The sequence below is a fragment of the Mustela erminea genome, chromosome 19 (genome assembly GCF_009829155.1).
Source record: "Mustela erminea isolate mMusErm1 chromosome 19, mMusErm1.Pri, whole genome shotgun sequence".
NCBI classification, from domain to species: domain Eukaryota; kingdom Metazoa; phylum Chordata; class Mammalia; order Carnivora; family Mustelidae; genus Mustela; species Mustela erminea.
In genome coordinates, this window is record NC_045632.1 from 54388048 (window position 1) to 54413721 (window position 25674).

Here is a 25674-nt window from a genome sequence, read left to right on the forward strand (position 1 = left end):
GGCGCCGGCCTGGCCGGGTCGGGGTGGGCCCAGGCATGGTGAGTGATGTGGGCCTCGGAAAAAGGGTGGTCGTGGGAGAGGAAGCCGCATTCACAGTTGGGCCGAGTGCCTCCAGGGGCTCAGAGCCACCTGTGTGCTGGGGACAGGGGACACCTTGTTTTCCCAGCACCTGCAGACAGAGCAGTTTGTGGCCAACCACAAGCTGGGACAGTTCATCCCCAACTTTTCCCCTGAGAGAACCCTCAGTGTTGGGGAGTCAGGCCCAACTTGCTCATTTGCAAGAGGAAGAAGCAGGCCCAGAGAGGGGCAGTGACTGGCCCTAAGTCACACAGCCAGCTTATGGCAGTGGCAAAGCAGGCATCTGGCTCTTCAAGCCGGGACTCTTGCCCCTGGGGTGGAGCCTGGGGATGTCCTCAACGCGGGGTAAGTCCTCTAGGAGCTCCCAGCATTTTCCCGATGCGGAGGCACTGAAGGCTGGGCCTGCTGCGCTCGCAGCTGCTCTCGGTACCACTCCAGGAGAGTGCGGGGCCCCGTCTGGGGCTGCCCCTGTCGGGACCATCTCTCATCACTGTCTGATACGGCGAGGCCACAGGAGGAAGTGGTACAGTGTTGGTACTTGGAGGCAGACTTGTCTGGGGCCAGATGCGAGCTCTGCCCCTCACTGACCGTGACCTGAGGCGCCCTGTGTCTCAGCTTCTTCATCTGTAAAATGGGAGTGATGAAAATCAGGCCTATTTTGTAAGGTTATTAGAAGGATTTGATGAGTTAACAAGAAGGAGTACTTAGAAGAGTGTGTGGCAGATAGTAAGGTTTACTGCTCATCTTATATGTATTCATTCTTCTGGTAACTTTGTCAAGGCTTCTCCCCTGGGAGCTGATTCAGTGGGGCTATCAATCATAGTCACCAACCCTGCCCTGCCCTCAGGGGCCTGTGAGTCACTGCGCCCTACTGCCCAGTCACTGTGTTAATGAGGAACACAACCCTGATGAGGGTCTTTTGAGTCCCTGGATCCAGCTTGACCTGACGGTAGTTCCCAATAGGTAAGACGATAAATTCCCCATTTTGCTTCAGCAAGTTTGAAAAGGGTTCTGATCCATGTGTCCTCTTTGCTTCATAGAGCAAGGGAGTTCCCCCCAAGGCAGCCCCCTTCTCCCATGAACCGGGCCTCTCAGCCTTGGCTTTGATCCAGCCCTGCGCTGGGCCAGTGACCCACTCTCAGGGAGTCGAGGGTGGTTCTCTGTTTGAGCTGTGATTGGCGCTCACAACAAGAGGAAACAAACTCTCGGGGTGGGAGGGGCGCCTGGTGGCTTAGTCATTTAAGAGATTAAGAGTCATTTTAAGAGATTAAGCTCAGGTCCTGCTCTGCAGGTCTTGGATCAAGTCCAGAGTCAGGCTCCCCACTCAGCAGGGAGTCTGTTTCTCCCCTCCCTCTGCCCCTCCTCCCGCGCATGCTCTCTCTGGCTCTCTCTCTCTCAAATAAATAAAATCTTAAAAAAAAAAAAAAAGAGGAAACAAACATGTATAAAGTGCCTCGATGTGCCACGTAGGGTGCTGGGCTTTAAGGTTACTTGAGGTGTATTTTACAGGTGAGGAAATGGTGGTTCAGAGAGGTCATCGGACTTGCCCAAGCCCACGCAGCCTGGAGGAGGAATCACTTCAGTGCAAACTCAGGTAGTGCGGCCCCAAAGCAGCTGTACTTCCCCTGCACCACATGCCTTATTACCTGCAGGGGAGGGGGGGAAGGGTTGTTCCGTGAAAACATTTTTAAATTGTAAAAACATATAACATAAAATGTACCGTGGCAGGGACATTTTAAGTCAGTATCGTCCTCAGCTAAAAGATGACCTAGAGAGTTAATTACTCCAAGCGGACTGGTGTCCTGGGAAACAGAGGTGAGGTCCCATTCATTCACTCGACACATATTTACTGAGCCCCTAGTAGGTGCCAGGCCATGTTCAAGGCAGGGCCCAGTCCTAAGGTCAGAGAAGAGGGCTCAGGGTCTGAGTGCTTAAAGCTGAGCTCCTTCTCCGGGGGGCTGACCGTCACCTGTACAGCCCCTGGAAGGGGCACCCTCCTATGCTCAGGAGCCTATCTTTGCCCCCCTGGATCACTCTATTCCAGCAAAGTCCTGGGAAAAGAGCAGGTTCAAGATCAAGGAGAGGGTGTTTTGTTTTGTTTTTTACGATTTTATTTATTCAAGGGAGAGAGAGCATGAGTGCGGGGAGGCGCAGAGGAAGAAGGAAAAGCAGACTCCCTGCTGAGAGGGAGCCCGACATGGGGCTTGATCCCAGGACCCTGGGATCATGACCTGAGCAGAAGGCAGATGCCCAACTGACTGAGCCACCCAGGAGCCCCTCAAGGAGAGTTTAGCGACATGGCAGAGTCCCAGTCCAGCCAGCGCAGGGACTCCCAGTGCAGTGTCTCTGAGAAATGATTCTGTCTACAAAGTGGGGGACACTTAACCCAGTGGTGTACAATGTGCCTAATCACTGCTTTGGGGGGTCCGGTGGAGAGACTGGGGTCAAACACCAGGACATGCAAGCACCGCATGGCTGTCTGTGGACAGTGTTCTGAAGGGAAAGGTGGGGTGCTCTGCTGGGGGGTGGGGTACCAGGGTCAGGACCACCTCTCTTGGGAGGTGATGTCTAAGCTGGCCAGCCCCTCAGAGGCCCAGAGCCCACCAGTAGCCTCCCTGCACCTTCTAAATTTTCAGTCCGCGGCTTCCTTTGTTCTTCCAGCCCTGGGGGTAGAAGCCGCTTTGGGTCACTAGAACCCCTGACCCTTCTTTGCATTTGCTCAGTTGAAAGAACCGGGGTGCTTTCTGTCTCCGGGTCGCACTCTGAATGACACGGGAACCGCTGTAAGCCATGCAAAGAGCAGAAGTTAGCACAGTCCGGGCACCTGTCTGGCCAAAGGGCATGGGGTTAGAGGGAGCAAGGCACATTCCGGGAGCCAGGCTGCAGGGGATTTATGGGATGGTGCGTAGAATGAGGCCACATTAGGTCCGCTCTCACAGGACACGACGTGGTGTCTGAGTGGGATCCGTAGAGCAAGGGGGAGCCTGAGAGCGGAGAGCTCCAACTTTCCGAGCCCGCCTCGCTGGAGGGGCAACAATGGGTAGGAACAAGACGGCGGGTGAGAGGGGCTTCCTTCCTTTTTCTTTCCTGCTTGGAAGGGAGCGGGTGTCTCAGGGAGGCAACACGGTGTCACAGAATGGAGGACAGGCTCTCGCGGCCCTTGGAAAACTGTAAGCGAGTGCCAGGATCCTAAGGGGACTCTACTAACCCCAAAGTGGGTCAGACTCAACCGAGGGCTCCCGGGGCGTTGCCCCACGAACAAAGCCAGCCTGCTGGCTAAAGGAAGGCGGAAAGTGCTTTCGGGGTCCCCCCTGTGTCTCCTGGCTTATAAGTGTGACATCTGCCCCCCCTTCCCCCCACCACACACACCTTTGAGCCCTGTGGGGATGACAGCCCCGAGCGGCTCCTCGCCCTGCACGGAGACCGCAACACCCAGAATCACCGGGGCCGGAAGCGGAAGTGAGCCCGTGTGGGCGCACTGTGTTCTGGGAAATGTAGTCCGCAGAGGCCGGAAGAGTCCGTGAGAGCGGTGCATGTTGGGGAGAGTAGTTTTCAAGGCATCTGAGAACTCGCGGCGGTGGCCGAGGTGATTCACCCTAACCAAAGGCGGTGGTTGGGGGTTAACAATTTGTAGATTTGGAGTGAATTTGTAGGTTTTGTTTCTGTCTCTCCCAGCCACCAACACCCAAGGGGGTTGGAGAATAAAACCTATACATGCCTCTGTGACGCCAATCGGGCCTGAGTCAGTTGTTCCTCAACCGGAGGAGTAAACCGGCTGTAACCTCCGAGAACCTCAGTTTCCTTATCTGTACAATGGGCAAGTTAATAGTTTTTCCTCGGCAGGCTTGATAAGACCCATCAAGCAACTAACGCCTTTCTCGCTTAACCAGTCCCTCCTCCCTCTTGAATCAGACCTCCAGAGCATAGGGATGATTTTTGTAACCCGGAGCAAGAGTGGTGCTCCGGGGGCCGGGATGGGGGCGCCTGGGTGGCTCAGTGGGCTAAGCCTCTGATTTCAGCTCAGGTCATGGTCTAAGGGTCCTGAGATGAAGCCCCAAGGCAGGCTCCCTGCTCAGCCAGGAGTCTGCTGCGTCTTCTCCCTCTCGCTCTGCCCCTCTCCCCGCTCCTGTGCGCGCGTGCGCGCGCTCTCTCTCTCTCTCTCAAAAATAGATAAATAAAATATATATTTTTTTAAATCGTGCTCCTTTGGAGCACTTGGGACTTTGTCTTTGGAAAGTAGGATTTCTTGCCAGTTCCAGGGGGACATGTAAGGAAACGTAAGGCAATCTTCTCACCCAGAGACCTGACGACGTGTGTGACCTTACTAGCTAGGGCACAGTGAGATGCAAGTTAAAAAATAAGACGGCCTTCTGGGGCGAGTGTCCTCACCCGGTATTAGTGGGAGTAGTAATGCATGTATCCTTCATAAAGGGGAGTCTGTGTAGGTGCAGGGATCCCTGGTAAGTATCCTACACACTGGACAGTTTCAAAATGACAAAAGTTTCAGAATATTCACTGCAGCATTGTTTATGAAACATGATTGGAAACCATGTTTCTCTCTATGGGTAAAGGACAAGTTACATAAATTGTAATGCACTTGGATACTATGTGCCATTGACAATAAGGAGCGTAATCCACCCTAACAGTCCTGCAAAAAAAAAAAAAAAAGTGCTTAAGAAACTGTCAGAGAAATCCAGACTGAGGGATATTTTGCAAAACTGTCCTAGAACTTCAAAAATGTTGGTGGTGGTAAAAGACAAAATAGGCTGAGAGATTGAGCGAGATTAAACAGACAAAGCAGTTAAATGCACTGAGCAATCCTTCGATGGAATCTGGATTCTTAAAAATGACATTGTAGACACCTGAGGAAATTCGATTATGGGCTCTATATTAGATAATAGCATTGTATCAGTGTTGACGTTCCTGAGTGTGATCACTGTTATTGTGGCTGTGTGGGAGAATGTCCTTCTTAGTAGATAGCTGCTGAACTAACTCTGGGCTCTTGGAAAGTTTAGAAAGAGAAGAGAAACAGAGCAAAGGGAGCGGGTATTAATAATCAGTGAATCCAAGTTTAAAACTGTGGGCGCTCATGTTACTCTTCTTGCAATTTTTTTCTAGTATTGAAACTTTCAAAGTAAAAAGTAGACATAAACACACACACACACACACACACACACAAATGAGGAAGCTCCTTATGCACTGATGGGGGAAAAGCTTCAAGAAACACTGGCAACCTTTTGTTTGTTTGTTTGTTTGTTTCAGGCAAGGTGCAGAGGCAAAAATGCACAAAACACCCAGAGAGAACATACCAGAAAGAGATGACAAAGGCTGCCCCTGGGGCAGGGACTTGGGAGGAGGGTCAGGAGTGGGAAAGTCTTGCTTTTCTTTCTTACTCTTTTAGACCCTTTGAATTTTGTATCATGTCCATGTATAACGTGTTCAGATAAAAAATAATAATAATAACTTCGAAGAAGACTGATTCTGGGAAAGCACTTGTGGTCAGAAAACCCCAGACTGGGCTCCCCTACTCCCCAGCTGTAGACCTGTTGGGAAACCCAAAACAGAAGGAAGGAAAACCAGTTACTTTCACATCCTTTCCTACATCTGCCCCTCATCACGATCCAGTGAGGCAGGTTTTAGTGGACCTATTTTGTAGATTAGGCAAACTGAGGACCAGCAAGTCTTAGCAACTTGTTTGAAGTCAGACAAGTGCAGTGAGACACTCTTAGAGCTGAGATGGAAACTGAGACATTTCCGATGACCCAGCCTGGCTCCTTCCCTCCTGCAGGTGACCTCTCCAAGTTCCGAGGGTTGGATACAGATGGAGAGGGTCCAGGGTGGAAGGGCATGGGTGGGGCTGACTTCCAGGCGCTGGATACTCACTGAAGCTCAGCCCAGCTGCCTTCCCGTTGTTGAGTTTACAGGGGGCTCTCCAGGCAGGAAACAGAAGTCAACGCTGGGCACCCAAAACATGGGTCTGATTTACATGTTCATGCACAACTGGTTTGGGGATTTATTTGGGGGACCAAGAGTTAACTCAGCCAAAGAGCCTCTTCCCCGAGCCCATCTGGCTTGCTTTTTTACCATCTCTATCATCTTAAATCTTTAACAAAGTGGCTTTTTAAATTAAAAAAATAATAAAGTAATAGAGGATATTGTCATCAGGTCAAAAAGTAGAGTATTTGAAGGGCAGTTGGACATTTCTGTCAAATTTTAAAACATACGTTTATGTTTTGATATGTGACCCAGCGTTTACAATGGAAAACAATTTTTTTTTCTGTAAATATTCTCACCCAAGTATTCAAAGATACATATAGAAACAAGCACTGCTTATAAGAGAAACAAAGGCACAGAACCGGAAACAACCAGTCAATAAACATAACCAAGACCAATGAAGTTTGCTGAATTTGCTGACCTTGAAAGGTGTCTCTAATATGTTGTTAAATAAGCAAATTATTTGATTCAAATGTAAAAAGAGCATTTCATTTTCATTTCATTGAAGAGTAGTGAGGTTGACCATCTTTTCCTTTTTTTTTTTTAAGTTGGCCAATTGTGTTTCCTCTTAAGTGAATTTCTAAAATATTACTGTCCCTTGTTCTTTTGTCACACAAAATGGGGGTATACTTCTGGTACCGTGTCTCTAAGAGTTTCTATTTATATTTCCAGTGCTTCCTTGGGGGGGTGGGCAGGATTTTGGAAAAGAGGTTGCTGAACTTGAAGTAGAAGACGGTCTCCGTCTTAATAGAACGAGTTACCCTGTGACATGAAGGGCTCTGAGGAAGAAAGGAGCCTCCTGCCCAAAGCATTGCTCCCATTTCTTCCTTTCTCTCATTTTTAGGATCTTCCCACAAAGCATCCTATTTGGTTCTTGGCGGATAGTTTGGAAGTGGAGGGGGCTGTACTCTTTGAAAGAGGGAGGAGTGGGAACCAGAGATCGCTTGCCAAGGTCTGGAGAGAGTGAGATGAGTGAGGGGCCCGGGGAGACCCTAAAAGGAAAAGATTCAGGAGGCAATCCCTCTCAGGCTCCCACCCTAGGCCCCTCGCCTGCCTCGCTCAGGTCCCAGCCCAGCTGACTGCTTCTTGACGCTAGAACATGAGATCGGCAAAAGCCTCTTGTACCATAAGCCTAGAGCAGTCTTGGGTATCCTTCAGAGCTAGACTTGAACCCCTGGTGACAACAGACAGATCAAGTGACATCTGCTGCATGGGAGGCAGCAGAGTTCTGGCTCAGCCCCTGAGATAGTGTCCCTGACCTTTCATGCTCTGCTGTTTTGGGGTGGGGCTACTTCCTTCCCTGGAGGTGTTTGAGAATTAGACTCTACCTTGAAGAGAGTTCCAGGTGGACCTCTGGAGAGATGGGGATCACCCCATCATCAAACCCATTTCGTTCTTAAGGTTTCTCCGGTTCTCTTTCCGTTTGCGGTAGGAACGGAAAACCATGGCTGGTTTTCTCTGGATGTAGCCTGGGCCCAGCCTCCACCTGCTGCCAGCCCGCCCCGGGCCCCCGGGCCTCTGAGATCAGCCCTGGCATGAGAGTGGCTGTATTTTATCAAACATCTGCCGAGGGGGCATTGCCTTTAGCGATCACCATCTCACGCCTCACTGAGCCCTCACCGGTCTTTAGAGGAGTTGGTTGTCTCCACATTCTAGATGAGGACACTGGGGCCCAAAGAAGGTGAGCAACCTGGCCAGAGGCGGGATTTGAACCCACAACTCCAGAGGCACATTCTTCACCGTGATGTCCCGCCCCTCCATTTCCCGAGTGCTCTGAGCTTGCTGAGTGCTGGCCACTAGACTGGGGACCCCCACTGTCCCGTGGATCTCGGGGATCCCCAAGGCTGGAGGCCTGGAGGCCCCCAGAATTCTAGAGAGTTTTCAGGAGGTCACTGTGGGGTTAAAGCAGGTTCTGTCTTCCCCCGACTTCCTTGGGTGGGAGGTTCCCAGAAGTAGAAGGCCAGCCCGGTGGCGGCCCCTTTTCCCGCGAGGGGAGGGGGTGATAGGAGTTGGGACATGTCCTCTTTGAAGGTTCTCTCTTGCTGCTCTGACCACTTCCTCTTTTCCCTGGGGCGGAGGCCGCTGTGTCGGCACTAATGGCAGCCATGAGGCCTTTGTGTCTCTCCTGGAAGGGCTCGGCCGCCTGGGCAGAGAGCCCTTTTCCACCAGCACTTCCATCCGCGCCCCTCCAGGCCCTCCCCTGAGCCCCCGAGAGCAGGGAGTGGGCTCCCTGAGCTCTCTCTCAGCCAGACTTAAAACACTGCCCACACCCCCGGCTGCCCACCCTCCTTTCAGACTCCACGGGGGCTGAAACTGCCTCCAGAAACTTCCATGGAGGATGTGGCCCAGATTCATGACTCCTGAACTCCAGCCAGACCCGTCTGGATGCCCAGGGAGGTGAGGACCCCGGCCCTGGGTAAATGCTCCAGCCTAGCCCTGGGCATCTCAACCATGAGTGCCCCTGGTGGGCCAAGGAGCTGCGGCCTGGGAAGAAGATGGGCTTTGAGAAATGTGTACTTGTATTTTCTTCTTGGACCTCAGTTTTCCCATCCATGCAATGGGCACAAAGAAGACCCCTTCCAGAGGTTGCAGAAATAAACGTGGTGCTGTATGTGTCATGTTAGGCAGAGAGCCTGGGACACAGCAAGGGTTTGGGGCCTTGCCTGGGTCCGGCAGAGCCTGCAGCGGGTCTGAGCCAGCCAGGGCTCACCCTCTCCCCCAGGCCCTGCAGAGGGAACCCAGTCGCAGCTCCCCCCGTCTGTTCCCCACCTCCGCCTGTCCCAGCGTCCCCCGCTTCCCTCCTGTAGCAGGTACAGCCCTCAAGCTGGGCTTGACAGGGAGTGTGACCTCTGCTCTGTGGCTTGTAGCCGGCCAGTTGGGTCAAAGAGCAAATGTCAGTCCCTGTTGGGGCGTGCCCAGCCCAGCGCCATCCCAAAGCCCTAGGTCAAGGTTTGTTTCATTGTGGTAAAATATGTGTAACATAAAATGAACCATCTTTAACCATGAAGTGTACAGTTCGTGGCTTTAGGGACACTCACACTGTTGTGCAACCGTCACCATTCTCCACCTCCAGAACTTTCTCATCTTCCTGGACTGAAAGTCCCTCCTCGTTCAACACAACTCCCCACCGCCGGCCCCAGCCCCAGCAGCTCCACCTCTGCTTTCCGTCTTGACCCATCGGACCGCCCTCCAAAAGTGCCTCCTATATGGGATCCTGCAGACTTGGCCTTTTTGTGACTGGTTTATTTCAATTAGCATAATGTCCTCAGGGTTCCTCCCTGTTGGAGTGTGAGTCAGAATTTCCATCCTTTCTCTGTTTGAATATCGTCTCCTTCTCTGTTGAGACCAAGTTGTGCTCCTTCGCCTAACCCTCAGGGACCCTTGGCTTGCTCGCACATCCTGGCCTTCGTGAACAATGTGTGAGCAACACACATGGGTGTGCAAATGCCTGAGACCTGGTTTTCAGTTTTTTGGGGTGTATACCTAGAAGTGGAATTTCTAGATCATGTGGTGATTATGTTCAACTTTTTTGAGGAACTGCCCAAAGTCTTGGGGTTTCAAGTAGGACACAGGCATTGGGGAAGGCCCTCAGGTCACACTGTGGACAGGGAGATACAAAATCAGGAGCTAGACATCATGGGTTCAAATCCCGGTTCTGCCACTTCCTGAGGGGGTGACCTTGGGTGGGACACTCACCCTCTGTGCATCAGTATCTCAGCTGTATTGTGGGATGGGGGCAGCAGCTGCCTTGTGGGGCTGGGGTGGTACGGGGAACATGTCCTTAGACTGGTGCCTGGGCCCCAGAAGCTCTGGTAACTGTTTGTGCTGGGTTGTTCCGGGGATTGATCCTGCGAACCCGCGGCTTCCGTGGCCTGCCCCCAGCCTTGTCCCTCCATAGAGCATCCTTTTGGAGTCAGCCCTCTTCCCTTCCCAGGACTCTGATTTTTTTACCCCACTTTTCCAGGTCCCTGGGATTCTGTCATCAATGAGGGAGTTTCTCTTTCCCTGCCCATAGTTAACCTCTTGAGAAAAAAAAAAATCAGGAAGCAATGGCTCCGGCTAACTCTGGGAGGGCCTGAGCCCAGATCAGAGGGGAAACCAAGGCTGACAGATGGTCATGGGCACAGGCGAAGAGGAGCCACTTCTTCCTTTGACCTTGATCATGCCATTCTCCTGTGGCCGCGTTCAGTTTGGGTCCCGAGTTTGGGAAGGGGTGAGGAGAGCTGGGCGGGTCCCTGAGGACTGCCCACAGGCATGATGACAGGGCGGGGAAAAGGCTGTCTGGACTAAGATGAAAGGAGCAGTGGTTTGGCGCTTTCCTCTCCAGGACAGCCGGCTGGAGGCTTCCGCTTACTGGGGGCTGATGACCCCTGTCCCTCGGCCAGCAGCCAGGACTCCATGGGCTCTAGTCCCACCTCTGGTGGAGACCCAGCTGGTGTGCGGGTGCAGCCTGGCCAGCTTGCCTGGGCTGGGTCCCCGGCGTATACGCCCCCCTTCCCTGCGGGAGCTGCTTCTGCTGGAATCCGGGTGATTCCAGGAGAAAGGTCAAGGCAAGACCTGGGAGGCGGAGGGCTTTGGACCTTAGAGACCCTGCCTGGAGGTTGACCCTCGTCAACGAGGTTGGCTTCTGGTTTTTGTCTCCTCCACCTGGGACAGGATAGGACAGAGAAGCCTCCGGGATGCCCCCCACCCCCCACCCCTTCCCATCCTCTTTCTTTTCCTGTTTTGTCTTCTCTGTTCCTTTCCGCATACCAGGTGGTAGGTGATGTGGAAATTCACAAAGCAGGGCACCTCTCTTCACAGTTTATCGACATCCAGAGCCTGGTAAGGAACCAGCACTCAATTTCACGCAAGTCGCCTTTAGTGAAGGACTTTCTGCATGGCCCTGGGGCAGAGCTCATGAACGGGGACCACACCTGACGTTTCTCTGTAGCGTTGTCAAGACCAGGGGGTCTCCAATATTTGCCAACGTCCACAAAGGGGCACTAATATTTGTTCTGGGGCATTAGATAAAACATGCCACAAATATTATGTAGAATAACATGTGGAGAACGCCTGGCACATCGTAGTCATTAAAAAAAATAGTTACCTTGGGGCGCCTGGGTGGCTCAGTGGGTTAAGCCGCTACCTTCGGCTCAGGTCATGATCTCAGGGTCCTGGGATCGAGTCCCGCATCAGGCTCTCTGCTCAGCAGGGAGCCTACTTCCTCATCTCTCTCTGCCTGTCTCTCTGCCTATTTGTGATCTCTCTCTGTCAAATAAATAAATAAAATCTTAAAAAAAAATAGTTACCGGTATTTTTTATTTTTTAACATAATGATTATATAAAAAGGGAGGACCGTGGTTTTTTTTGTCTTGTTTTAAAGATTTTATTTTTTCATTGAGAGAGAAAGAGCATGAGCAGGGGGAGGGTGAGAGGGAAGGCAGAAAATCTCAAGCCGACTCTGTACTGAGCTTGGATCCTAACACAGGGCTTGACCTTGCAACGCAGAGACCATGACCTGAGCCCAAGACTTGAGCCAAAACCAAGAGTCAGACGCTTAAGCCACTGAGCCACCCAGGTGCACCCAGGCAGGACCGTGTTTTTAAAAGTATTTGTTGAACACCTGTGCTGTGTCCCAGTCTGCCCTGGGAGTCCAGCTGACTTCGCCAGCCTAGGTCAGAAGCAGTGAGCTCCGCAAAGGTCATCTTCCCAGGAACAGCACAAAGGGAGGAAAAGGAAGGAAGGGGAACAACCCGCTGTGTGTTCTTAGGCCGGCTGCCTGGCCTCTCTGAGCCTCCGTTTCCTGATCTGTAAGAGGCTGGAAATCCTCCCTTGCCTTTCTACCGGGGCCGGGGGTGAGATAAACAGAGACAGAACATGTGGGCAGTCTTGGCAAGCAGGAAAGTGCTGCCCAGCCGAGCAAGTGAGTGACTGAGCAGGAGACAAACCACCGCCTCTATCTTTAACTGAAGTCCAGGCTCTCGGATCCCGCTGCAAGCATGCCATTAGGAAAAGAAAGTTCTACAGAGTTTATCCAAAGACAGTCATTCCCCGGGGGAGCCCGGCTATGAGTGTAGCCACGCCCCACCCTCCTCTGTCCCGTGCCCTGACTCCGGGTAGATGCGGTATGTTTCCAGGGAGACCAGGGAAGGTGACAGCATTTTCGGGAGGAAAGATGGGCTCGTCCAGGGGCGCAGTGGGACTTCAGAGGTCGATGCTAAAGTCATGGGGAAGAGCCCTCACTACCCCATCAGGGTAAAGAACAGGGTTGCCAAGCCCATGGGTGAGGCCTGGTGGACGGGCCGCATTTGCCCTGCAAGGCCAGTTGGATGACTTGCCATTTCCCTTCCTGTTTCTCAGACAGAGCTCAGTAGGACAGGAGTATTTGCTGCTGGTCTCTATTACTACTGCCAGCAGTCAGGATACAGAGAGGTTGGGTACAGAGAGGTTGAGTTGCCCACGCAGGGGAGCTACACTTTGACCCAGTGGTGTCTACACTGCAGAACCTCGCTCTTTCATTGAGTGGCCGCACCACTTTTACCTTGCTTTCTTGGCTGTTTGTTCCAAGTCTGATCTGTCTTGGGAACCCTGCGACCCAGAGCCCAGGCCCGGAACAGACACACCAGTACTCTACACACGTTTTCTGAAATAATGTAAGAGGTGCCAGTTGTTTCCACTTGCTGCTGCTTCGGGCGAGGGAGAGGAAATGTGGTAGGAAGTGCAGTGACGTCGCATCTTTTGTGCAGGGATGTTTGCTGGGCCTGAAACCCGGTTGAGATGGAGCGTTTTGAAAAGAGAATCATATTGGAGTAGTGGCGTCTCCTTTACTTTTGGGTGAGTTTTTTAACTAAAGTCCTAGGAAAGACCCAAATTGGAAATTCCATCCGTCTTTCTTCCTACTTTCTTTCCTTCTTCCATCCAGCCATCCAGCCATCCAGCCATCCAGCCATCCAGCCATCCAACCATCCAACCATCCAACCATCCATCTACCCATCCATCCATCATCCCCCCCTTTATAGATCTCCATTAGTCATCTGTTGCTCCCTGGCACCAAAACTTAATGGGTTAAAAAACAGTAATTCATTATCCTGGTTTCTGAGGGTCAGGAATCAGGACTGACTGGCTAGTTAGTGCTGGCCGTTGGTGAGAGACCTCAGTCCCCTCCACCTGAGCCTCTCCAGAGCGCTGTTCCAGTGTCTTCCCAGCGTGGTGGCTGTCTTCCTCCTAAGAGAGCAGCCCAAGGGACAACGCAGAAGCTGCAATGCCTTTTACATCCTAGCCTCATACATCAGACATTGTCCCTTCCACAGGATTCTGTCAGTCAGAGTCAACCCTTGTTTAGTGTTGGAGGAGGCAACACAAGAGAATAAAACCCAGGAGATGAGGCTCACGGGGGGCCATTTTGGAGGCCAGCAACCACCATCCGTCCACCCATCTAGCCATCCTTTTGTCATCTGCCCATCCATTCAATCAATCAAACATTTGCTGGGCCTCAGTTCGTGCCAAGGCCTGGAAACAGCACACATATACCCCAAAACCAACCCAAAACCCACAGAAAAGAGGAAGCCTCACAGAAGAAAGCCACTGTTGAACATTTCCCTCCAGTTGTTTTTTTTTTAACATTTTAAAACAACTTTATTGAGATACAATTCACATACTATACCATTATCTCACTTAAAGTACACCGTTCACTGGTTTTTAGTGTATTCGCAGTTGGAAAACCATTGCCACAAGCAACTTTAGAATGTTTTTTTTAATTACCTCAAACAGAAACCCCTGCCCCTTAAGCATTTCTCCCCATTTCCCCTTTTCTTCAACCACCTAAAATCACACACTTACTCTCTCTCTCTAGATTTGCTTTTTTCTGGATGTTCCAGGTAAATGGGACCGATGCTGTCTCGTGACCAGCTTCTTAGTGTGATGTTTGACAAGGTCCATCTGTGTGGTCGTGGGTGGGCAACCATCCTTCAGTTCTTTTTGTTGCTAGATACATTCCGCTGGACGGGCAGACCACACTTTATCCACCTATCAGGCGGTGGACATCTGCCTTGTGTTCCCACCATTTGGCTGTTGTGAATAACGCTGATATTAACATTCATGGTCAAGTTTTTGTGTGGACATGTATCTCCAGCTGTCTTGGGTCTACACCTCGGAGTAGAATTGCTGAGTCATACCATAACCCTATGGTTAACCTTTTGAGGAACTGCCCTATTATTTTCCAAAGCAGCTGCCCCATTTTACTTTCCCACCAGTGCTGTATGAGGGCTCTGATTTCCCCCCATCCTTGTCAACACTTGTGATTGTCTTTCTTCTTTTTTTTTCTTTTATTTTTTTTTAAGAAAGCTCTACCCCTCTTTTATTTTTTTTTAAGAAAGCTCTACCCCTAATACGGGGCTTGAACTCAAAACCCTGAGATCCAGAGTCCCACATTCTACCGACTGAGCCAGCCTGGTGCCTCTGTTCCTATCTTTTCTATTTTTGTCTCCCTGGTGTGTGTGGTGTCTCATGTGATTTCATTTTGCAGTTCCCAGGTGGTTAATGATGTGCAGTATCTTTTCATGTATTTTTTTGGCTGTTTGTCCATCTTCTTTGGAAAAAAGAAAAATGTCCATTTGGATTTTTTTGCCCAATTTTTACTGGTTTGCGTGTCTTTTTGAGTCGTTAGATTCCTTTATATTCTAGATACATGACACAAGTCTCTTATCAGATACATGATTCTCAAATACCCTGCCCCATTCTGTGGCCTCTAGTTCTTTTCCATGGTACTTTTTTCTTGATTATTGAGATATTTACTAGATATTTGAAAAATGCAGAAATGTATAAAGAGATGGGAAAAATAACCACCCAGAGATCGTGATTCATAATTAATCATATTTCCCTTTTTTGTCCTTTTAATCAATTCAAATATGTATTTCTTTTTAAAATATATTTATTTATTTGAGAGAGAGAGAGAGCACGAGAGCACACGAGCAGGGGGAGTGGCAGTGGGAGAAGCAAATCCCCGCTACTCGAGTATCCCGAGAATCCCAGTGTGGGACTCGATCTCAGGACCGCAGAACCATGGCCCGAGCCCAAGGCAGGCGCCCAACCGACTGAGCCCCCAGGTGTCCCTGTCTTAGCTTTTTGACAGGTTATATTTGCACAGATACAGAATTCTAAAATCGGCTTCGAGTATGGGTGACTAATGGATTCTTAAGTGTGCTTTACACCCAACATGGGACTTGAACTCGTGACCCTGAGCTCAAGAGTCACACCCTCCACTGTTTTCTTGGTACGTTTAGCAATTGCCCTGAAGATACAACATGTCCAGCAGTTGTAGGAAGGAGAGCAGGAACCTGGTCCGGCGTTGGCCAAAGCAAGGAATTTACTCAAGGATGTTGGGTGGCTTGTGTATTTTCCAGAAGGGCAGAGATCCAAGTCTGGAATCCACACTGATGGAAGCAGAGCAAAACTGGGCACTGGACAGTCCGGTGAAGACAGGATAGCCGGTTCTGCTAGGCTCAGATGCTGTCATCTCTGATCCTACTGCCGCTGGGCGCCAGGGTCCATGACATGCCTTTGCCAGGTCCATGCCCTCTGAGCCCTGCTTCTCCAGTCGCCAGCTTCTGAGCACAAGCCTGGTGCTGCTGTGTCTGCCTGTCGGGGCGGCGGGGGTTACCTGCCCCCGAGCTGCCATGGAGTCTGGGAAAGCAAGGCTCTGGTGTCCCCTGGGGTGTATGTAGCCTCATACGTGGGACGGCCCCAGCCATAGGAGGACAGGTTTCATTGGGCAGCCACGAAGGACGGCATAAAACTCCATAAAACTCTCCTGCTGAGCAGAGAGCCCGATGCGGGACTCGATCCCAGGACCCCGGGATCATGACCGGAGTTGAAGGCAGAGGCTTTAACCCACTGAGCCACCCAGGTGCCCCTTTAAAGCAATTCTTAACTGTTAGTTTAAATAATATGGGGGTAAAATTTGTCTGGCCCTTCCCCATACCACGATGAGCGGAGCCTTATAGGGTGACACGGGATTTGTCGGGCAGAGGGAGGAGCAAGAGGACAGATCTGGGGCTTCATCCGTGTCCCCGCAAATGGACATTTCCCATACTCGTTCCGATTTTAGTTAGAGGAGCGGAGGAGGAAGAGGCTGCGGGAGAGGGCAAAGAGGGAGCGCTCCTGCTGGCGGAGCCCTTCCTGCCTCCTGGAGCCCTGGACAATTCTGCTCGGCCCCCAACCTGCAAGCCCACTTTACAAATAAACTCGTCGTAAAGCCACAGTAGACGTCAGTCATCTATCGCGGCGTCTAAGAGTCAGGAATGAGGGAGGGGTGGGCAGTTCTGGCTCAGGCTCTCCCATACTGTTGGGGGCAGATGCTGACTTGGGCTGCGGTCATCTCAAAGACTTCCTCATTCCGGCGTCTGGCGCCTGGGCTGGGGCCAGAGAGGGGCCTGGAGTAGTGGGGGCGCGCTGTTTCTGTGCAGTGTCCGTGCGGTCTCTCCAACATGATGGCTTCGGGGCCGCTCGCCTCCTTAAGTCCGCTTGGGGCTCCTACGGCGTATGTCCTGAGCCAGCAGAAGCTGTCATGCGTCATCCCTTCTGGCATATTCTAGGGAGCAGTCACACAAAGTTACAAAGACTGGCCAGGTTCCACAGAGGAACGTCCACATCACAGTGTAGGTGAGTAGATGGTCTGGGCAGGTAGGGGTATCTTCGGCAAACACAGTCTCCCATGGCTGGCTTTTGAATGGACACCCTCCCCTCAGGGGCCATTGAGTCACCACCGATGATCCGCCAGGCCTGTGGGGTCCTGTGGGCGCCCGTCTTCTCCCTTGGCAGTTACCTTTCCAGCCTCTAGCTGAGCTCTGTGGTGCTTCCCATTCTTTAAGTGGCCCGCGGCAAGCCCAGTGTGCTCTGTCTTGTTGACGACCTCATGTCCTGGTTTGAATAGTGACCGCCCACAATACACGTCCACCGGGAACCTCAAAATGTCACCATACTTGGATCTAGGGGTTTTGTCCAGCAAGTTAGGATGTCGTAGTGGGTTAGAATGAGTCCTAAAGCCAGTGACTGGTGTCCTTGTGAAAAGAAGACACCCTCCCTCCCCCACCCAGGGAGACAGGCATGTGACAAGAAAGGCACAGATCAGAGGGATGGGCCCACCTGTCAAGGGACACTGAGGGTTGCCGGTGGACATGAGGACAGAGGCGTGGACCAGGTTGTCCCTCAGAGCCTCCAGGGAGAACAACCCTGCTGACGCCTTGACTGGGGACTTCTGCCTGCCTGAACTGTGACAGAATAAATTTCTCTGGTTTGAAGTCACCCAATGAACGGAACTCTGTGGCAGCAGTCACTTTGTCGGTGACGGTGCGGTCCCTTACAAGTCAGTAGTCTGGCTGGCTGGTGGGCATCCCAGTTCTGACCTGATGCCAGGGTTCAGTCAGGGAAGGACTGTGGGCACTGCTCTGTGGCTGAGGGAGGTGACACACAGGGAGTGAGCCCAGCAGGGCCAGCCCCGGTGACCGGGAGACAGGGAGGGAGGATTGAACGACAGGTGAGTCACCAGACACCGAAGTTGTTGGCTTGCTCAGCGGTTTTTTTTTTGTTGTTGTTGTTTTTGTTTTTTTTTTTTAAGTTCAAAAAGTCCAGATTGGCTTTTCCAGGTGTGTCCTCAGTCTCCCTGTCTCCAGAGCCACTGTGATTCTGTCAACAGGAACACTGTTTACAGTGGCAACAGCTGTGACCTTTAGAACCAGGAGGAGAACCACCCTTAGGGGTTTTGGCTGTTCTCTCCACTCTTAGGGCCATAGACTGTCCTTCCCCCAAAATATGGAAGATGTGGGGCACAGGCAGGAGAGGCAGCCACTCATTGGGGCGGGCTCTGTCCATCTTCTGCTAGAAGGGACCCCCTGGGCGGGTGTGGCTATACCCCATTTGATGGCTTTTGGGGATTCTGCATCCACTGTGTGCCCCGCCAAAGCGATCGGGCCCCCCTCTTGGGTTCTTTGCAGGTGCCTGAGAAGGTCCCTCTCCAGGTCCTCACTTAGGGCTCTTCCTCCTCCTCAGGTTGTCCTCAGATGTCACCTTCTCCGAGAGGCCAAGGGGACTGTCTTATTATCTATGTTCCCTCTCCCTTCCCCCATTACATCGTCTGCTTCGGCACAGGACTCCCTGTCCTCTGGGATGACCTTGGTAATCTGTTTCCTTGTTCATGGTCTGGCTTCCCCATTAGAATGGAAGAGCCACGGGGATTTTTGGTCTGTCCCCAGCTCCTGTAACTGTGCCTGGCACATGGCAAGCGTTTGGTTAATGTCTGAGCCACAGAATGTTGGTGCCAAGAAGGCACAGCCACGGGCAAAGAATATCTGGACCGGTGGTCCTGCCTTCAGCCTGGCTCCCTCAACCCACCCTCCCCAGAGGATGGTCCAAGCCCGAAATCCTCCCGATCATGCTTCTGTTCTAACACCTTCGGTGGCTCCCCACTGCCCACAGGCTCAGCAGGGCCTGTGGGAGTCAAGCTCTGCCTTCCTTTGGGTCATGTCCACCCGTCCCTCCAGCAGAACTACACCCTGCCCAGAGCACGTCATCTGGGCCGCCCCTGCTGTGTGTCACCCGCCCCCTCCTGTCCCCACTCAGCAGACAGCTCTCGCCTCTCCCCGGCCTCAGAGAGAGACTCCCTGCTTTCAGGGAGCCTTCCCGACCCTCTTCTCCCAGACCGGCATCGATTCCTCCTTCTCCCTCAGCCCCCCACCCTTGGCCTGATCATCTGTATTATTATAATTTTTTTAAGTAAAATGTGATTTACACTCAGTAAAATTCACCCTTTTGGGTGTACCGTCTATGAGTTTTGGCAAATTCATAGAGTTGCACAATCTCGCTACAAGCGAACTATAAAACAATTCCATCACCTCCCCCCCGCCCCCGGCCCCCCATGCCATTCCTTTGTGCTCTTTCGTAGTCAACCCCCAGCCCCGGGCAACCAGTGATCTATTTTCGGTCTCTGTGGTTTTGCGTCTTCTAGAATGTCGCATCAGTGGAATCTCACTGTCGTGGCGTTTCCATTCTGGTCTCTCACTTAGCGTAACGCATCTGAGCTTCCCCTTTGGCGTCTGCCCGCCTGTTTGCCTCTGACGGACGCGGACCATCTCAGTGTGTGCACGCTCGTTTATCTTTTCACGAAGGCAATTGGGGTCCCATTTCCTATTTTCAGGGACCATGAATAAAGCTGCTATGGACACCAGCAGACAGGGTTGTGCATGGACACGGGCTTCCATCGCTCTTGGGTCCATACCTAGATGTGGGATTTGCTGGGTCCTCTGACCGGTGTATGTGCACCTTTTTAAGAAACTGCCCAGCTGGGGCGGCTGGGTGGCTCAGGGGGTTAAGCCTCTGCCTTTGCCTCAGGTCATGATACCAGAGTCCTAGAATCAAGCCCCACATGGGGCTCTCTGCTCAGCAGGGAACCTGCTTCCTCCTCTCTCTCTGCCTGCCTCTCTGCCTACTTGTGATCTGTGTCTGTCAAATAAATAAATAAAATCTTAAAAAAAAAAAAAAGACACTGCTCGGCTATTTTCCAACGCTGGGTATTGTCTGTGGTCTTTAGCCATTTTAACAGGTGTGTAACCTTTTTTTTGTTTGTTTGTTTTAACCAGCTCAGGTAGGTAAAATTTATTCTCTGTCAGGTGACCTCCTGATAGAGAATGAATCTTCCTCTTCTGGACCTCAGAGCCAAGAATAGTGACTGACACATACCAGGTAATTACTAATGCTCGTGGGCTGAGCGAGTGGTCCACTGAATTGGTATTTAAGGAGAATTTGTCTTGGATTCTGTGTGGGGAGGGTTAATCAATGTCCCCTCTTCCAAAGGAACTCACTAGGAGGTGGTCTTCCTGGAATCTGCTAGGAAAGCCTCCTTACCTTTATGGCTTATACCTCTGTATATCTGCCCAAAGTGCCCGGACTGCTTTTCATCTCTGCAGAGGCTCCTTAAATGTTTCTTTCCCTATTGTTTCAGTGGAAGGCATTGGTGCCCATATTGGAGAGTACAAAAGAATTGTGGGGTGTGGTTGGGGGGTTGTAAAAATGCAGATCCCCAGGGTTCAGATTCAGTAGGCCTAGCATCATGGGATGCCATCTCACACCTCCCTGAGAACTCCCTGGGGGAGACAGGAGTCCATGGTGGGAGTGGGGCTCCGGACCTCATCGGCACTGGGCTGTGAAGTCCAGCCCCGCAGTTCATCTTGTACCTCCAAACCTTTTCTATAAAATGGACACAAAAATGATCGAGCTTCCCAACTCTGTTGCAAGGACTAAATATATTTACCGAATGTAGGGTTCTGGCACAAGGCAGGTATTAAATAAATGTTACTGATTTGGGTTAACCACAAAGATTTTAGATGATTCCTTCCCACTCCTAAACTGTCTTATATTTTAAAGTTTTTATTGATGCATAACTTAATGCAGAAAAGCGCGCGTAATAGAAGCATACAATGAGTTCACTTTGTTCAGTGCGTCTTCATGCACAGAACACGTCAGTGTGGCCAACGTCTCCTAAAGAAACAGAACGTGGGGCACCCCCAGGGCCCCCCCCAGCTTACCTCTCATCACCACCTTCCGAAGTATCCACTCTGCTGAATGCTGACAGCCTTGATTTTCTTTTCTTTTCTTTCTTTCTTTCTTTTTTTTTTTTTTAAGATTGTATTTATATATCTGACAGACAGAGATCACAAGTAGGCAGAGAGGCAGAGAGAGAGGGGGAAGCAGGCTCCCTGCTAAGCAGAGAGCCCAATGTGGGGCTCGATCCCAGTACACTGGGATCATGACCTGAGCTGAAGGCAGAGGCTTTAACCCACTGAGCCACCCAGGCGCCCCTCTTTCTTTCTCTCTCTCTCTTTCTTTCTTTTTTAAATTTTATTTATTTATTTCAGGCAGAGAGAGAGTTTGAGCATGAGAAGTGCAGGAGAGGGGCAGAGGGAGAAGCAGGCTCCCATCTGACATTGGGCTCAATCCCAGGACCTTGGAATCATGACTTGAGACAAAGCCAGACAATAAACCAACTGAGCCATCCAGGCGACCCCAGGAGTAATTTTCAAACTGTTTTCTAGTATAACTAAGATGTGCTCAGTAAAGAATATTTAGAAAACACGGAACACGGAACAAGTCAGACATGACCTGTTAACATATACAGCAGCCTTTTTAAAATGTTTATTTTTTATTGAGATATGCATAAAGTTGCACAAGTGGTAGGTGTAAGGCTCATTTTTATCCAGTGGCTGCTCCTTGCAGCTACAGGATCGAAAGGGAGACTATCACAGCCCCCGGAACCCTTCGGCCCCGTCCCGGGCAAAGAGAACCACTATTGTGACTTCAAGGGCATTGATCGACTTTGACCAACCAGCCTGGTTTGTAGCAAAGCTTCTCTCTCTCTCTCTCTCTCTCTGGTGCTCTTGGAAAGCTCTCCTGCATCCCTCATGACACAGTTCTGAGGTCACTTCCTCTGAGAAGTCTTCCCAGCCCCTTGGTTTCTCCCTTTAACCCAGCTCTTATCATTGTCTGCTGGTAAATCTCTTCCTGCTGACACTCCCTCGAACGCTGACGGGTTCCCCTATTACCAGTACAGGGCTAGTGGGTTGAACCATGACCTGCCCAAAAGATCTAAGCCCTACCCCTCTTTACCTGTGAATTCTTTTTAAAGATTTTATTTATTTATTTATTTATTTGACAGAGAGATCACAAGAGGCAGAGAGGCAGCAGAGAGAGGGAAGCAGGCTGCCCGCTGAGCAGAGAGCCCGATGTGGGGCTCGATTCCAGGACCCTGGGATCATGACCTGAGCCAAAGGCAGAGGCCTTAACCCACTGAGCCACCCAGGTGCCCTAATTGTTTTTTTTTTTTAAGGTTAAATTACTTATCTGAGAGAGAGAAAGAGCAGGGAAGGGGCAGAGGGAGAAGGAGAGAATCTCAACCAGACTCTGTACTAAGCATGGAGCCCCACATGGGGCTCAGTCCCTCAACCCTGAGATCATGACCTGAGCCAAAATCCAGTCGGACACTTAACCGACTGAGCTGCCCAGGTGCCCCTCCCTGTAAATCTGACCTTAGTTGGAAATAGGGTCTTAGCAGATGTAATTAAGGTTCTCAAGATGAGATCATCCGGAATTTAGAGCACCTTATATCCAGTGACTGGTGTGTGTCCTCACTGGAGCAAGGAGAGAGGTTCGAGACCTGGACACAGGGAAGAACATCACTGCAGACAGAGCAGAGAGGGAGGCATGCAGCCGCCAATGAAGAAACGCCCGAGATGGCCAGCAGCCGCCAGCACCGAGGACAGAGGCATGGACAGCATTGTCCCCTAAACTTGGACTTCACACTTCGGGCCCAGAACCGTGGGAGAATGCATTTCTGTTGGCTTAAAGTGCCCAGCACACGGTATGTGTATGCCACCCAGCCACTCTTCTGTAGGGTCCGGCGTCAAGCAAGGGCTCGGTGTTTGTTGAGTGAGTAAGCACCGGGTTGGGGGCTTGCTGGCCTGTGAAGGGACCAGAAGGGAACCTCCGTCCTCAGGTGAGCTTTCTCTGGCTGCCTCAAGGAGCTTTGGGACCCCGCAGGACCCCGCAGGCTACGCCCATGACATTGCACCCCCGTCCTCCCCACCAGTGACCCTGTTTTGCTTCACGCTTCGGGCAGCCCCACACGGCGTCCAGCATCCAGGCAGATGCGGGATCCCATTCCTTGAGCAGGAGCGGAGACCGACTGGGCGTCACGCCGGTGAAGGGTGACGGAGAGAAAGCGCACTGCGGGCTCGGCGGGGAGTTTCCTTCTTTCTTGCTTTCCCCCTTGCTGGCCTGGCTGGCAGGAGTGTCCGCTTTGGAAAGAATCTTCATCCTGTTGATGTCCTTGAACTTCGGACCACTCGGTGCCCGCCCCCCAGTCCCTCCTGGGCTTCCAGCGACATCAGATGAAAGACAGCCTTTTTGTGGGAGCTGAACACATCCAGATGCATGCGCCAGCCATTAGAGGTAGGGCCTTTCGTCCTCCTCGAGGAACAGACTCAGGGACACTAAGTCACTTCCCCTGGGGACGCAAGGTAAGAAAGTGGCGGAGCCGGGATTCCCAGCCAGGCCTGTCCGCCTCCACATCCCGTATATTCAGCCGCCCCTCCACACTTGCTTTGGTTTTAACTGTCTTGATTTTACACGAGGCTGAGGGCCTGGGGGAAGGCGCCGCTCAGCCAGCTCTAAGCCCAGCGGGGACAGTGTGTCATGGACAGTGTGTCCAGGACTTGGACACGCATTAGCTGACTTGCTCCTCCACAGTAACCCTAACACTGATGAGGAGCCTGAGCCCCACAGAGCCTGGCAGCTGTGTGCGGAGCCATGCAGACTGTGAGGGGCGGAACTGGGCTTCAGAAATCGCTCGGTCTCACTCTGGAGCCCTCCCACCCTGGCCCTAGCCCCCCCCCCCATCTATAATATGCGCTCACGGGGTTGGACTTTGATGATGACTGTTGTCTTCCTGGAGCCCAGCAGTACCTGGCTCTTGGAGGGACCTCAGCAAGTGTTTGTTGAATGAATAAATGAGCCCCAGCAGGAACCTGAGGCTTGAGAAGCCCAAAGAAAAGCCAGGGGACTGCAGACCCTTCCCAACTAGCCTCAGTTTAGGCAGCCAACTCCTACAACTCAATAGCAATGAGACAAACAACCTGATTTGAAAGTGGGCAAAGGACCTGAATAGACAGTTCTCCAAAGAGGACATACAGAAAGGCAGTGAAGGTATGTGAAAAGACGCCCCACACCACTGGTCACCAGGGAAATGCAAATCAAAACGCAGACGAGATGCCCCTCACACCTGTCAGAGCACCTGGTATGAAAAAAAAAAAAGGTGACGGGTGTTGGAGAGGATGTGGAGACAGGGCAACCCTCGTGCCCTCTGGGTGGGAATGCACACCGGAGTTCCGCTGTGGAAGACAGCGAGGTGGTTCCTCACAAAATGAAAAGCAGAACCACCACGTGACCCAGCGGTCCCACTTCCAGTATCTGTATCCCCCAAACCGGAAGACAGGGTCGGGAAGAGAATCTGCATTCCCTCAGCAAGAATCACACCACCCGAGATGCAGAGACCATGTGCACGTCCAGCAGATACGCAGTGGAGAAAATGGCATCTGTACCCACGACGGTTTTTCTGCCTTTAAAAAGCAGGAAATCCCCCCCAAAATAAATAAAATAAAATTTTAAAAGGCAGGAAATTTAAAAATAAATAACTAAATAAATAAAAGGCAGGAAATCCTACCATTTGCAGTGCCGTGGACGGACCTGGAGGACATGTGCTAAGCCAGGTGAGCCCGTCCGAGGACAGCCGTGGCATGACCCCTCTCCTGTGTGACACCCAAGGGACTCAAGCTTCTAGACTCAGAGACTAGAATGGCAGTTGCCAGGAGCCGGGCGGAGAGGGGCAGGGGGAGCTGCTCACTGGTTGTAAACTTTCTGTCCCCCAAGCTGAGTAAATCCTAGAGCTCTGCTGTGCAACATCGTGTCTACAGTTGACAGGAATGGCCTGCACGTCGAGACATGTGTTGAGGGCCCAGAAGCCTCCTCACCACCCACCCACGCACACAGTAGAACACGCAAAGCAACTACAGTGACAAAGGGACACAGGGAAGCATGTGGAGGACTTGGATAGGTTTGTTAGCTTGGTTGTGGTGATGGTTACACACGTATACACGTAGCCAAACTTACCAGCTTGTACACGTTAATTGTGGGCAGCTTCTTGTAGAACAGTCGTACCTCAATGAAACGGAGAAAGAAAATAGCAGAGGCTCTCCCCACCCCCACCCCCCGCCTCCCCCGGCTGCCAGGCCTGGCCTAACCCTGACGAGGTCTGAAGGTGGCTCTGGGTGGTACTTCCTCTCACAGAGGCCTGCCCGCCAGCAGCTGGGACTGGGCATGTCCCCAGGGGACATGCCCGTCTCTGAACAATGTCGGGAAAGGAAACCAAACGCAAAGGCTCTTGGGTTTTCTGCTCATTTTTGGCTCTGGGGGAGGAGGGGGAGGCCAGAAGGGCAAGGGGCTTTACTGGGGCCTGGGGAGAAGGGCCAGGTTCGGAAGGCCCACCACGTAACAGGTAACAGTGAGAGGCTGTTACTTATCGAAAGCTGTGCTTTGCTGGGCTCTGCGTTACCCACTACCTTGAATTCTTTAAACAACTTTCTAAGGTAGATTTTTTTTTTAACAACTTTATTGAGATATGTCTTACATCACAATCCGGCCTCCTAAAACGTACAGTGCAATGGCTTTGGGTATATTCACAGTTCTGTTCCAACACCTTTACAATTTTTGAACTTTCTCATCAAAGGGGAACCCTGTACCCCTCAGTCATCACCTTCCAGTACTTACATGCCCTCAGTCCCAGGCAACCACTAGTCTACTTTCTGTCCCTATAGATTTGCCTATTTTGGACATCCCAAAGGACGGAATGTTGGGGAAACTGGAGGCTCAGAGAGGGTGAGTGTCCAGCGTAAGGTCACACAGCTAAGAAAATGGCCTGAATCTAGGTCTCCCTGTTCTTCAAGTCCACACTTTCCTGCTACACCACAGGGCTCTTCTTCTTTCCAATGACAACATTAAAAACAGCTCTGACAGTTGAAG

General features: G+C 51.6%; 1 long non-coding RNA gene across 4 annotated transcripts; it reads left to right on the top strand.

The window, feature by feature from the left end:
• Positions 1-24252, top strand: LOC116580163. 4 transcript variants are annotated; one of them, XR_004281531.1, is made up of 3 exons: positions 1-1672; positions 12801-12888; positions 22688-24252. It is a non-coding gene; the product is annotated as an uncharacterized LOC116580163 (long non-coding RNA). The 4 variants fall into 4 exon arrangements; XR_004281530.1 differs by lacking the exon at positions 22688-24252 and adding an exon at positions 13907-14233; XR_004281529.1 differs by lacking the exon at positions 22688-24252 and adding an exon at positions 8368-8469 and having other exon boundaries at positions 12801-12993.
• Positions 24253-25674: the final 1422 nt, after the last annotated feature.